We start from the raw sequence: 14,308 nt of genomic DNA, 5'->3' as shown, positions 1-14,308 counted from the left end.
TCCGTGTAGAAGATACTATGTAGTACTAGAGAGTGTTATTTTAATAAATACATATTTTTATAACTACTGTGTGGTTCTCATTTCATTTAACCAATACTATAAGGTTGCATTGCGGTAAAACAAGCTGCTTAACATTCCTTCAAGACTAAGCCTGAAGGCTGCTCTCCACAGCTACCACTTGGATGGCTTTCTAAGGTTTTCTTTGATCTCTTAAATCACCATAAGGGTTGTTTGGACTGCTGCAATGTGCCCACTTTAATTAGTGGACAGCATATACCAGGCCATCTTCTCACAAGAACTGAGTAGATGGTTCATAATACTCTGTCTGACATTAGTCAATCAATGCATTGACATCCGATGGCTGAGGCCCAGATCTCCCCTGATTACTGACTGGCTGAGGGATATAACAGAATGGTCCTGGGTGGAGAAAGCCCATATGAAAAGGGTTCGTAGAGACAACCCACTGCCAGTCGACTTACTCGCCTGCGGGGAGGAGGGGTCATGATCAGGGAACTGACTGCTGGAGATACTGATACCCCCTCTGAGTCGGAAATTACATCAGACACTTACATGAAATTGATGACACATAGTTGCGCTGGCATAGGCGGTGAGTGGACGAGACGTGGAAGGGTCGACAATGGGACTCCACTTTTACAACTTTGCAGGCCCGGGACTGGGGCCATGTAGTAGTGGTGAGGTACACTGAAGTGAGCACGGGTGGGAGGGAAGGGGGTTGTGTTTTTACGTTCCAAAACCAAAACGAATACTGTTTGTTTGTTTGATGGTTAAGATGCTATGGTTTGATTGACTTAAATGGCATTTGACATAACTCATGACACTACACTTTCTTTTCTATTTTCCTGGCAACTGCCTCTCATATTCTTGATAGAAAACGACCAGCAAAGGTCAGTAAAATACCAGATTCACTTCAGCATTCCCTAGATTCCAGGCCATACAAACTTGTATTCAACGGGCACCCGTAGACGATTACATTTTTTCAACTCTTGTATTTTTAGTGATATGATCACCGAAGGGGTTGATTTTATATTAAATACAGATCTTCGGACAATAGAATTTCTCACTGATAGGCAGTATTTCTCTCTGATGTGTTCCCATACCTGGCTTGTTCCGCAGTTTGGTGTTTACTTTCCCTCCATGTTAAAGAACAGTAGGTGTTTCCAAAGGCGAGACTGATTGCATTGCAAATGTTTGTTTTAGAAGTATGATGAGAACTCCTGCTTGCAGATTTCTATTCTCTCTGGTGTGCTGAAAATCCAGCACAGGCTCAATTGCCTGTGTGCAAGCATTTAAGGGAAACAGTAAAAAGTGTTGGTAATGCATCGGATTTGTCTACTTGATGAATAAAGAGGCGTTTTCATCAAGCAAGCCTGGGAGAAGGAAAGAGCTCCCTGACAGATAACATGGGAGTGGATAGGATGTGGCGCAGTGGCCAGAGCTGCTGACTCAAGAGCTGGGGTTCGAGTCTTGGTGGCGCCACGCAACTTCCTGTGATTCTTTGCAAATCACCTAATCTCGCAAGGGTGATAAATTGTTATATAAATATGCTGCAAGAGTAAAAGGCAAAACTTTATGAAAATATACTTCCACCAAAGCAATGTTACCAGTATTTCGGAGGTGGCAAAATGATAAGAGATGCAGATGAGCAACAAGCATTGGTGAATGCAGGAAAATATGCTACAGCCAATAGAAATGGAGGAAAGGTAAGTGGCACACACAGGAACCAAAGAGATGCCAGGAAAGAGAGGAGGCAGGATGTGGGTCCCTTTTAAGTTTATATTAAAAACAATAGATTTCTCAAGCACAGCGAAGCGCTGGGCAGGTGAAACCTAAAAAGGAGGGGCATTGCCAAATAATTAATCTGTAATCAAAGATTCCTATATACATCATCAAAGCTTCTATAACAGCCAAGAAAGCTGCAGAAAACGTCAATTGTTATGTATGATTCGAGGACTTGTTGCAAACACAACCATCTACGGGTCATACGCCCTAACTAGGCTAACTTTCTAACCCCTTTTCGAAATCACGTTTGCCACAGATTAGTCAGTTGCCCTCATCCCGATCGTTCGTTCCCGCCAAATGAAAGAGTAAAAGAGAACTAGCGCACAAACGAGAGAGAGAGGAAATAATATATGTGAGAGAGAGGCAGGCAGAAGCGGGAAAGGCAACGCATGAGCAAGCATTGCTGTGCCATGGCGAGGTGTGACACAAATGCCTTCCAACGTCAGCCAAGTCACAGGGAAATGTCAGTGCATCAATCAGCACTAACACAGTCTGAGGACTGTCTGCCCTTCACCAGGCGCTACATGACTGCAGGCTAGGCCTCTCCACAGGAGGCTTCCTGTCAGAGAAAATGCAGGGGTCTGCCCCGCCAGACGGAAGGCGGGGAGGGGAAAAAAACACAATGCCATTTTGTGGTCACGTTAAAAATACACAGCTGCCTTCCGGCACTGTCGCCGAATTCAGAGGAGCTTTAGCATGTGCCCAGATTAGCATTTTTCCCAACCTCTGGCTGCTTATGAGTCAATTTATCATATAATTTACTCGATAATAATTATAATAACATTTATAGTCGTATCAGCTCTAGTTATGCCATTATAGTAATAATATAATTAATAGTAGTAATCGTAGTAGTGGCACAAATGATGATGATGACAATAACAACAACAACAAAACAACAACAATAATAGTAATAATAACAATAATAAAGCCAGAGACAATGACTCTAGCTCAATAAAGAATGCTATTGGGAACAAGCGTACTAATACAGCGTTATTTGGCCAGTATTGATGCAGAGTAAAGGCCAAATTGAATGTTAAGCAAAGTGCAGCCTAAATCGATCCACTTTTTCATCATCAGTTGGTCAACCTGTGTTTATAACTTCTACACACGAAGGGCCATCATGGCGTATACTTTATATGCAAATCTGCAGAGAGTAATATGTTATTTATGACCCTTTTATTTTTAAGGAGGGTTCGCCTTTCGTAAGCCATGCCCCCGTGGACAACTGTATAGATAAACAATATTACACACATGATAAATAGATTCGTCTTCCTACTGTGCACCTATTAGACCAATTCTAAATTATTGTGTCCACTGAATAACATCTTCTCGTATGGGACGTGATCTAGTGGCTAAGTTGCTAACTTTGGAACCTGGGCGTCCCCTTTGCGTCACTTCCATGAACTGTCCTTCTTTTATTTTGTTTGTTTAGGATGAATGGAAACTGTACCATGCCCATTTTTGTCGTGTGAAACATATTATACTTTTGCACCTGTTAATGCCACAAGTGTCATGATAAAAGTACCCTACTGCCACATAGATGGGCGGTTTTCCTGAAACCAGAGGCATCAACGGAGGGAGATCACCGATTGACATTTTCCGAAAAAACACTTTCATCAGTTGGGAATTTTGTAGTTGAAAATAGACTGAACCTAAATTGTTGTTGAGAAAGCCACCTAAGTACATTTTTCGTCCCGTGAAGTTTTTCCTGCTTACTTAATCATTGCGGAGGGGCAGACTTCACTCTATGGAAACAGTTCACTACTTAAACTATTTTCAGATTTGTTATTCTGCCTACAATCTTTTATCACTTAAACCTTTACACCAAAGCCATCATTTCGAGATGGACAGAATAGTATCATGAGCGGGTGGGGGGAGGGGGGGGGGAGTCCTTTGGTTTAAATGGAATTGGAATTACAGACTCCAATAAAACCAGGGTCGATTTTGCTGGTTGCCCACAACCAGTGAAACTACAGACGGTTCTGCCAACAGTTTCCACCTACTCAGAGCAGGCGGAAAATGCTTGCTATAAAGGCCCGGATGGGGAATGCAATGCAGAAACATACCCTGTTCTGGAAGGTAATCCTCTAGCTAGGATCACTAATTCATGATGCCTGGAATGTGAGTTTGGAATTGCCAAACAGATTCGGTATCTCTGGCCCCAGTATCCACACCCTTTAATTCCGGTCATCTCGGAATTAGGCCCCAACTAATTTAAGAGTAATGTTACTGTTAGCATATTTCCCCCGATCTGCACTTTCGTTTGCTGATTATGTGGGTGTTCTCTGTGAGCATGCACATGGCCTTGTGTGTTGCATTTACCAATAAGTGTCTCTCATGTTCCACCTGTTAGGATCTTTTTCCACATCATTTCCAACAAAGTCTTAATCTGCCCTATTTGAAGGATTTCTTCCCTCCCTGCAGCCTGCAAGGTGCTCATACCTTGTACCTGTAGTAGAGTGCCGTAGAGTGACAGTCTTTCTTGGATCAGTACATTGAAGCAGATCACAGCAGTCAGTGCCGGTCGCTCCACCCGCCGCGTGGCCCCTCCAGGAAGTCACCCGGCCCCAACTGCCACCGCCGCTCGCACTAGCTGTACCGCTGCCCTGATTGTGTCCCCGCTGTGGTTTGTAGTATTGCCCTGATTGTACTGTTGTACTGTTTTGTTCTGTTGCCCTTTGTGCTCTGCCCCCTGTTATCGCCGTAGTATTGCCCTAATTGTACTGTTGTACTGTTCTGTTCTGTTGCCCTTTGTGCTCGGCCCCCTGTTATCGCCGTAGTATTGCCCTAATTGTACTGCTGTACTGTTCTGTTCTGTTGCCCTTTGTGCTCGGCCCCCTGTTATCGCCGTCTGCCCTAGCGCTTCTGACCCCGCTAGTCCACCCCGCTCCCTGCCGCTGCTCCCCTGCGGCCCTGCCCCTCTCCTTCTGGTTTCCCTCGACCCTCTCCCATTCGCCACCCCGCTCCCACCTCCCAGCTGCTCCTCCCTCGCTCCGCCCCCCCACTCTCCATTTATGGCAGATACCGCACAGCGGGCGTGCCGATTGTGCGCCGAAGGCGCGCCAAAGGCAAGCCTGTCTGTGCCCGTCCATGCCTGGACCGCGCCCAGTGCCAGGACCCCTGGTTTCCGCCGATGCCAGACCACACGACGAACCTACGATGCCATCACCCTCCGTGCACTCAACACCAGCCGGAACCCCGCCTGCTACCGTGCCACCCCGAAGCGCACCCACGGACCCTTCACCTGCCATGCCTGCAAATTCACCTGCCTTCAGACCTGCACCACACCCGCCAAGCCTAGCACCAGCCATCTCAAGTGCATCCTGCTCAACACCCGCTCCGTCCACAGACTGTTATCCTCTCCGTCCTCAGGATCAGCTTGTGGTACAAGTAGGCCACCTCCAGATCTATCCAAGCCCCGAATGCTGTAATAGCCGTGGGCTAGAGAAGGATCAGGTGAGGGCAAAAATAATAAACAGGAAGGAAAGGAAGGGGACTGCAGGGAGGGAGAGCTGTGAAGACAGAAACAAACAAGGGATTGGTATCAATGGTCATGAAAGTACTTCCGTATGCCAGCTGCCACACAGACTCTACCTTGTTATACCTGTATGTAAAAAGCTGACCGCCTGAACTCAGCAGATGCCTCTCTATACTGAGGTTACGTAAATCAGCCAGTAATTGCCTTCCCCTGTAAGCACAAAACGTAACTTGTAAAACCCACACTAAGACCCTGCAATTAGCAATCTCAATATGAGGGAAGAATGACACTACGTACCCTAATCTTTGTGCTTCAGAGCCCTGAAGAGAACATAGACCAGGTTCCAAGGAATGCGCAGTAATAATACAGTCTCCCTTAAAAGTAATATAGAAATGGGTTACGTCACCCAAACACAATGTAAACAAAGGTTACCTGAAGTCAAGAAATATCAGGTGCGATAATCTCTTCGTTACAGCAAGGAAAAATAATGCAGACCCTCTGCAATAGCCGATGCAAGAAGGCTGTCCAACAGAAGGTCTAGGAACTCAAAATAATGCGGACAACAAACAACAGTTTCCTCCGCAGTAGCCGTTGCAAAAAGGCTCGCCAACGGAGGAAACGAGAAGAAGCAAAAGCGTGTCTGCCGCAAGAGCCTGCGCTATGGAAAGGGGCTCGCCAACGGAGACACGCATACCACAAACAAGGAAACCAACACACTGTCCTCCGCAATAGCCGGTGACTAGGCTCTCCAACGGAGGACAGAACAGGAAGGAACAATGGATTGAACCCAAGACCGTCCTCCGCAATAGCCGATGAAAAGGCTCTCCAACGGAGGACCGGACTGATGCAAAAGCGCCGGAATATACTGCAACAAGATGCCGAGGTTAACCAAATAGCACAGAGAAACCTCACCGCCAAAGTCGACAGGAACGCCAGGAAACACGAACCGGAATATCCGACACCGTCTCCAGGAAGTGGTGTCTATTTATGCTCCGCCTCTCGGCCGCTAAGCCCTCTGGGAAATGTAGTCTTTTCCCACGGAGCCCGTTTGTTCCCTGAGGCGCGATGACATCTGACAGTACATCCCCCCTCACCTAGAGCGCCGAAGGGGACCAGGGTTCTCAGGGAAACGACGATGATAAGCAGCCACCAGAGTGGGTGCATGAACACCCGATGCAGGTTCCCACGAGTTTTCTTCGGGACCGTATCCTTTCCATGCCACCAGATACTGCAGGCCACTGCCCCGCCACCTGGAGTCTAGAATCCCCTCCACCTCATACTCCAAAACGTCAGAAACCAGCAAAGGGGGAGGGAGACGTCGCACCACCGCGGCCGCAGGCTTGAGCAGGGACACATGGAAGACTGGATGAATACGCAGATGTCTAGGTAACAGCAACTTCACTGCCACTGGATTGACGCACTGTACCACACGAAAAGGACCTATATATCGAGGGTTAAACACACTGTACTGTCTAAACCTGAAGTTCCGGGTGGACAGCCACACCCAATCCCCCACACGATACAACGGACCAGGACGACGTCTCTTGTCAGCCGTGGTCTTATAGGCCACCTTGGAGGTTCTCAGGGAGTCCTGTACTTGCTCCAGTATTCTCTTGAGTTGAGAAACCCTTCTAGCAGCTTCGGGCACGGTCTCCTCCCGGTACGGCTGCACAAAAGGGAGGAATCGTGGATGATGACCATAAGTGCAGTAGAAGGGCGACACTCTCGTGGCAGAATGAGTCGCGTTGTTGTATGCCACCTCTGCAAGCCAAAGGTGCTCCACCCAATCTTTCTTCCCTTGGGAAACATAGCATCGCAAGAATTGCTTCAAAGTCTGATTGAGCCGTTCCGTCTGGCCATCTGTCTGGGGATGGAAGCTCGTGGATAGCGCTGTCTTGATGTGGAGAGAGGAGCACCACGCCTTCCAGAATTGGGCGGTGAACTGAGAATCCCTATCCGACACTATGACTGATGGTAGACCGTGCAAACGAACGATATGTCTCATAAGAAGCTGTGCCAATTGACCTGCTGTCGGTATCTGAGGACAAGCAATGAAATGCCCCATCTTCGTTAGGAAATCAATGACCACCAACACCGTGGTGCAACCTTGATCCCTCGGGAGACCTACCACAAAGTCCAACGATATACGTTCCCATGGAGTGGACGGGGTAGGCATGGGCTGCAATAGTCCTGCAGGCCGACGATGATCCGACTTGGAGCGAGCACAAACATCACATTCCGCTGCCCATTTCCGTACATCAACCCTAATCGTAGGCCACCAACACCTACGCTGAATCAAATCCATAGTCTTATCTGCTCCAACATGTCCAGCACTGGGTGAAGTGTGACACCACTCATACATTTGTTTCCGCAAGGCTTCAGAGGGTACCAGCATCCGTCCCTGGTTGATTGGAAAGCCATGATGTATTCGCCATTCAGGATGTGACTGCAGCCATCTCTTCCACTGGTCAGTTCTGATCCCATATCGTATACCTTGCAGAAAGGCATCAGGTTGGATGCTACAAACCACCTTGACAGGGTCCACTATCGAAGATTCTGTTCTGGCCTCCGAGACCTTTGTAGATGATTGACGAGACAAGGCATCCGCCTTTCGATTGTCTGCTCCGGGTCTGAAAGTGATAATGAAATTATATCCTGAAAAGAAAAGCATCCACCTCAACTGTCTGGGGGTCAAATGTCTGGCTGCTGACATGAACTGTAGATTGCGGTGATCGGTATAAACCGTCACCACGTGCTTTGCTCCCATAAGGAAGTGCCTCCATTCAGTGAACGCCTGCTTGATAGCTAAAAGTTCTTTCTCAGCTATGCAATAGTTGAGTTCCGCCCCCGTAAGTTTATGTGACATAAATGCCACTGGATGCAATTGTCCGGTGGTTCCGTTTCTTTGTGACAGAATGGCTCCGGTAGCTACCTCTGAAGCGTCTGCCTCAACTATAAAAGGGACATCCGTATTGGGGTGTGTCAATATCGGAGCCGTGACAAACGCTTCCTTTAAAGCATCAAAAGCCTCCTGAGCACTCATATCCCACCTGAACCCTTGATCTTTTTTCAACAGTCGAGTTATAGGAGCTACCACTTTAGAGAATTGGTTAATAAAACGTCTGTAGAAATTGGCAAATCCTAGAAAACATTGGACGTCCTTGATATTTCGAGGACTTGGCCAATCTCGCACAGCTTGGATCTTCCTCTCCGCCATTTCCTGTCCCTGAGGGGTAAGCATAACCCCTAGAAACTCAACTGTAGTGACGTGAAAGTCACATTTGGACAATTTGCAATAAAGATGGTTTTTCTGTAGTATCCTGAGAACAGACTTGACATGTTGTATATGCATGTCCTCTGATTCGGAATAGATGAGGATATCATCTATATATACAATGACATGTCTGTCCAAGATTTCTCTTAACACGTCGTTTAGGAAAAACTGAAATGCAGCAGGGGCATTGCAGAGCCCGAAGGGCATGACCAGGTATTCGAATAACCCATACCTGGTCTGGAATGCTGTCTTCCATTCATCCCCTGCCCGCATTCTAACCAGATGGTATGCTCCCTTTAAGTCTAGTTTGGTGAATACCTTTGCTTTCTTCACCTGCTCCAGTAAGACGTGTATTAACGGCAGAGGGTATCTGTTTTTGATTGTTACCGCATTGAGGGCTCGAAAGTCTACACAGGCTCTCAGATCCCCGTTAGCCTTAGGGATAAAAAATAAAGGGGATGCTGCTGGTGATCTTGAAGGACGTATGAACCCTAATTCCAACAGCTTGTCTAAATAAGTTCTCAAATAGGCATTCTCTGGCTCTGTTAGTGCATACAGCCGTCCCTTAGGGATCACCGCCCCTGGAACCAACTCTATTTGGCAATCGTATGGCCTATGTGGGGGTAATTCTTCAGCTCTGACTTCATCAAACACTCCTTCAAAGTCCTGATATTCCCTTGGAAGAGATACAGCCTTTTCTGCTGCCGTGGCTATCACACCCCCACCGGCCAAAGCAAACGAAGGACTTTGTGCATATCTAAAACAATGCTCTTTACAATGTGCAGAATTCATTGAAATATTGCCGGTTTCCCAATTAATGTCAGGGTTGTGTCTTTTCAGCCAGGGGATGCCTAAAATCACCCCATACTGTGGTGCCTCTATGATGCTAAAAGACACTCGTTCTCTGTGACTACCGAATCTCATCTCAGTTAAGGCTGTTTGATAACTTATGGGTCCTGTGTTCAATTTCCTCCCATCTACCGCAAACACATCAGTACTGTCTTCCTTGGGGATTAGGGGAATGCCTAACCTTTCTGCTTCTTTCATATCCATGAAGAAACCCGTAGCCCCGGAATCCACCATGGCCTGTGTATGCACCTCAATCATGCCTATCATCAAGATTATTTTCACGAATAGATGTTGCGCTCCTGCAACCATACTCAACATGGAAGGGATAGTGCTCTGACTCCAGGGAACCCCTTCAACACCCCCAGAGCACTTCAGTTTTCCGCCGGTTTCTCAGTGGCCGCTGACACCCCCCTATTCGAACGAAACTTGGAAAATTTGGGTTTGACCGGGCATTCTCGAACATAATGGCCTTTTTTGCCACAATAAAGACAAAGACCCAACTTGCGCCTCTGTTCCTTTTCAGTGGTGGTCAAAGCGTCACGAACCGCTCCTATCTCCATGGGCTCGGTGGCATGCGATACTGAACTATCCGGAGCCTTTACTGCCACGGGAGAGGGTACTGGTCGGTTCTTTGCTCCACCACCCCCTTTACGATTCTTTATCCTATGGTCTAATCTTAATACCAAATTAATCAAATCTTCACATGACACCGGTTGGGGGTCGATTTGAGCGATTATGTCTTGCATTTCCTCAGTTAACCCCTGATGAAAGATCGAAGCTTGCTTTGCCTCCGGCCACTTAGTTTCAGCAACTAAACGTCTAAAATTATTCAAATATGTTACCAGGTCTTGATTCCCTTGACGTAGGCCTAACAGTTCTTTATCTGCCGTATATGTATCAGCTCTTCTATCGAATACCTTTGTGAACTCTACTTGGAATGCGTCCCAGTCATGTAACATCGGGTCATTTCTCTGAACCATGGGAACCGCCCATTGAGCTGCGTCTCCGACCAAATACGAGATGACAAATGCCACCTTTGACTGATTGGTAGGAAAGGACCTGGATTTGCATGAAAAATGCATCAGGACTTGCGTCAAAAACACTTGCACTGATCCAGCATCACCGTTGAAACGTTCTGGGTGAGCTAACGGAATGCTAGGGGGTATCTCTACCACTACCGAACCGGCTGTACCAGACCCTGAAGTCCCAGCGCTAAAGGGGTTTTTCTGGATGTTATCCAACCGATTCCGTAATTCGGTGCTTTCTTGTCTGGATGCTATCAATTCTGATTGCACCACAACTAACGCTGCCATCACCTCGTCCAGAGTTGCCATTACCCTAAACTGATCGGGAGGACTAAATAGCTTGGGTCGGATATTCTGTTATCCTCTCCGTCCTCAGGATCAGCTTGTGGTACAAGTAGGCCACCTCCAGATCTATCCAAGCCACGAATGCTGTAATAGCCGTGGGCTAGAGAAGGATCAGGTGAGGGCAAAAATAATAAACAGGAAGGAAAGGAAGGGGACTGCAGGGAGGGAGAGCTGTGAAGACAGAAACAAACAAGGGATTGGTATCAATGGTCATGAAAGTACTTCCGTATGCCAGCTGCCACACAGACTCTACCTTGTTATACCTGTATGTAAAAAGCTGACCGCCTGAACTCAGCAGATGCCTCTCTATACTGAGGTTACGTAAATCAGCCAGTAATTGCCTTCCCCTGTAAGCACAAAACGTAACTTGTAAAACCCACACTAAGACCCTGCAATTAGCAATCTCAATATGAGGGAAGAATGACACTACGTACCCTAATCTTTGTGCTTCAGAGCCCTGAAGAGAACATAGACCAGGTTCCAAGGAATGCGCAGTAATAATACAGTCTCCCTTAAAAGTAATATAGAAATGGGTTACGTCACCCAAACACAATGTAAACAAAGGTTACCTGAAGTCAAGAAATATCAGGTGCGATAATCTCTTCGTTACAGCAAGGAAAAATAATGCAGACCCTCTGCAATAGCCGATGCAAGAAGGCTGTCCAACAGAGGGTCTAGGAACTCAAAATAATGCGGACAACAAACAACAGTTTCCTCCGCAGTAGCCGTTGCAAAAAGGCTCGCCAACGGAGGAAACGAGAAGAAGCAAAAGCGTGTCTGCCGCAAGAGCCTGCGCTATGGAAAGGGGCTCGCCAACGGAGACACGCGTACCACAAACAAGGAAACCAACACACTGTCCTCCGCAATAGCCGGTGACTAGGCTCTCCAACGGAGGACAGAACAGGAAGGAACAATGGATTGAACCCAAGACCGTCCTCCGCAATAGCCGATGAAAAGGCTCTCCAACGGAGGACCGGACTGATGCAAAAGCGCCGGAATATACTGCAACAAGATGCCGAGGTTAACCAAATAGCACAGAGAAACCTCACCGCCAAAGTCGACAGGAACGCCAGGAAACACGAACCGGAATATCCGACACCGTCTCCAGGAAGTGGTGTCTATTTATGCTCCGCCTCTCGGCCGCTAAGCCCTCTGGGAAATGTAGGCTTTTCCCACGGAGCCCGTTTGTTCCCTGAGGCGCGATGACATCTGACACAGACACGCCATCGAACTCTGAACCTGCTCGACACAACCTCACCAGATGTCGCCTTCCTCACGGAAACCTGGATGAACGCCTCCTCAGCGCCCGACTTCGCCATCACCATCCCGGACGGATACAAGATCACCCGGAGGGACCACGTCAACTAGACAGGAGGAGGAATCCCTATCATTCACAAGAACACCATCCGCATCACAACCGACGCCAACAACACCCTGACCACCGCTGAACACCTCCACTTCAAGATACACACCGACCCCAAGACCACACTCAGAGGCACCCTCATCTACAGACCCCCGGGACCTCGCGCTCAATTCAGCGAAGACATCGCAGACTTCATCAGCTCACACGCCCTCCCATCCACCGACTACATCCTCCTAGGGGACCTCAACTTCCACCTGGAGAACAACGAGGACTGCAACACCAACACCCTGCTGGACAACCTCGCCAACCTCGGACTCAAGCAACTGGTGAACACCCCCAACCACTACGCCGGCCACACGCTTGACCCAGTCTTCTCCTCCAGCAAACACGTCTCCTTCAGCCACTCCACTGGACTCCATTGGACTGACCACAGCTGTGCCCACTTCAGCTTCAGAAGAACCACGACTCACCACCACCCCCAACAGGCCCCTCGCAGAAACTGGAGCAAGATCACTGCTGACAAGCTCACCACCGCCCTCAACCGAAACCCCCCCGCCAGCTCCACGGACCCCAACAAAGCTGTCACGGACCCCAACAAAGCTGCCAACAACCTCACTCAGTGGATCACCAACTGCGCAGATGAACTCGCACCACAGAAGACCCCCCCCCAGCAGACCCGGCAGCAAGAAAACTTCATGGTTCACCGAAGAACTTAAGAACTCCAAGAAGACCTGCCGCACCCTCGAGAAGGCCTGGCGCACCGACCAGACCACAGACAACATGACTGCCCTCAAGAACGCCACCCGCAATCACCACCAGCTGATCTGGACCACCAAGGAGGCAGCATTCAAAGAACGACTGGACAACAATGCCCACAACAGCAAAGAACTCTTCAGCATCGTCAAAGAGTTCTCCAACCCCAGCACCGGAAACAACAACATCGCTCCCTCGCAAGACCTCTGCGACTCACTCGCCTCATTCTTCTACCGCAAGATCGCCGAAATACACAACAGCTTCGGCGCACCAACCACACACCCCACCACCGAACCAACACCCCCCACCATCACCCTCCGCGCCTGGACCCCGGTCATCACCGAAGACACCATTAGCTCAATGAACACCATCCACTCCGGATCCCCGACCGACCCCTGCCCCCACCACGTTTTCAACAAGGCCGACTCCACCATCGCACCCAAACTCAAGGACATCATCAACACCTTCCTCGACACCGCCACCTTCCCGGAGAGCTGGAAGCACGCCGAAATCAGCGCCTTCCTGAAAAAACCAACAGCTGACCCCACCGACCTCAAGAACTTCCGGCCCATCTCGCTCCTCCCGTTCCCGGCCAAGGTCATCGACAAGACCGTCAACAGACAGCTCGCCGCCTTCCTCGAGATGAATGAATCCCTTGACCACTCACAGTCCAGTTTCCGAGCCAACCACAGCACTGAGACCGCCCTCATCGCAGCCACAGACAACATCAGATCCCTGCTCGACAACGGGGTAACAGCGGCCCTCATCCTCCTGGACCTCTCCGCAGCATTCAACACTGTCTGCCACCGCACCCTAGTGCAGCGCCTACGCAACATCGGAATCCAAGAGAAGGCACTGGAATGGATCATCTCGTTCCTCACCGGAAGAACCCAGAGAGTCCGCCTCCCCCCATTTAGATCAGAGGCCACCAAAGTCATCTGCGGTGTACCACAAGGATCATCACTCAGCCCCACCCTCTTCAATATCTACATAAGCCCCATCGCAGCCATTGCACGCCAATACAACCTCAACATCATCTCCTACGCCGACGACACCCAGCTGATCCTCTCCCTCACCAATGACTCCACCACCGCCAGAACCAACCTACACGAAGGGATGAAAGATGTCGCCGAATGGATAAAGAACAGCCGCCTGAAACTGAATTCAGACAAGACGGAAGTCCTCATCCTGGGATCATCGCCCTCCGCCTGGGATGACTCCTGGTGGCCCCCTGCCCTGGGCACCACTCCCAAGCCAACGGATCATGCACGCAACCTGGGCTTCAGCCTGGACTCCTCCCTCTCGATGACCAGACAAGTCAACGCCGTGTCCTCATCATGCTTCAACACCCTGTGCATGCTCCGCAAGACCTTCTGATGGATCCCCACCGCAACCAGGAAGACAGTCACCCAGGCACTCGT

The sequence above is a fragment of the Lissotriton vulgaris genome, chromosome 11 (assembly GCF_964263255.1).
Source record: "Lissotriton vulgaris chromosome 11, aLisVul1.2, whole genome shotgun sequence".
Lineage (NCBI taxonomy): Eukaryota > Metazoa > Chordata > Amphibia > Caudata > Salamandridae > Lissotriton > Lissotriton vulgaris.
Note: the sequence above shows the minus strand (reverse complement) of the source record.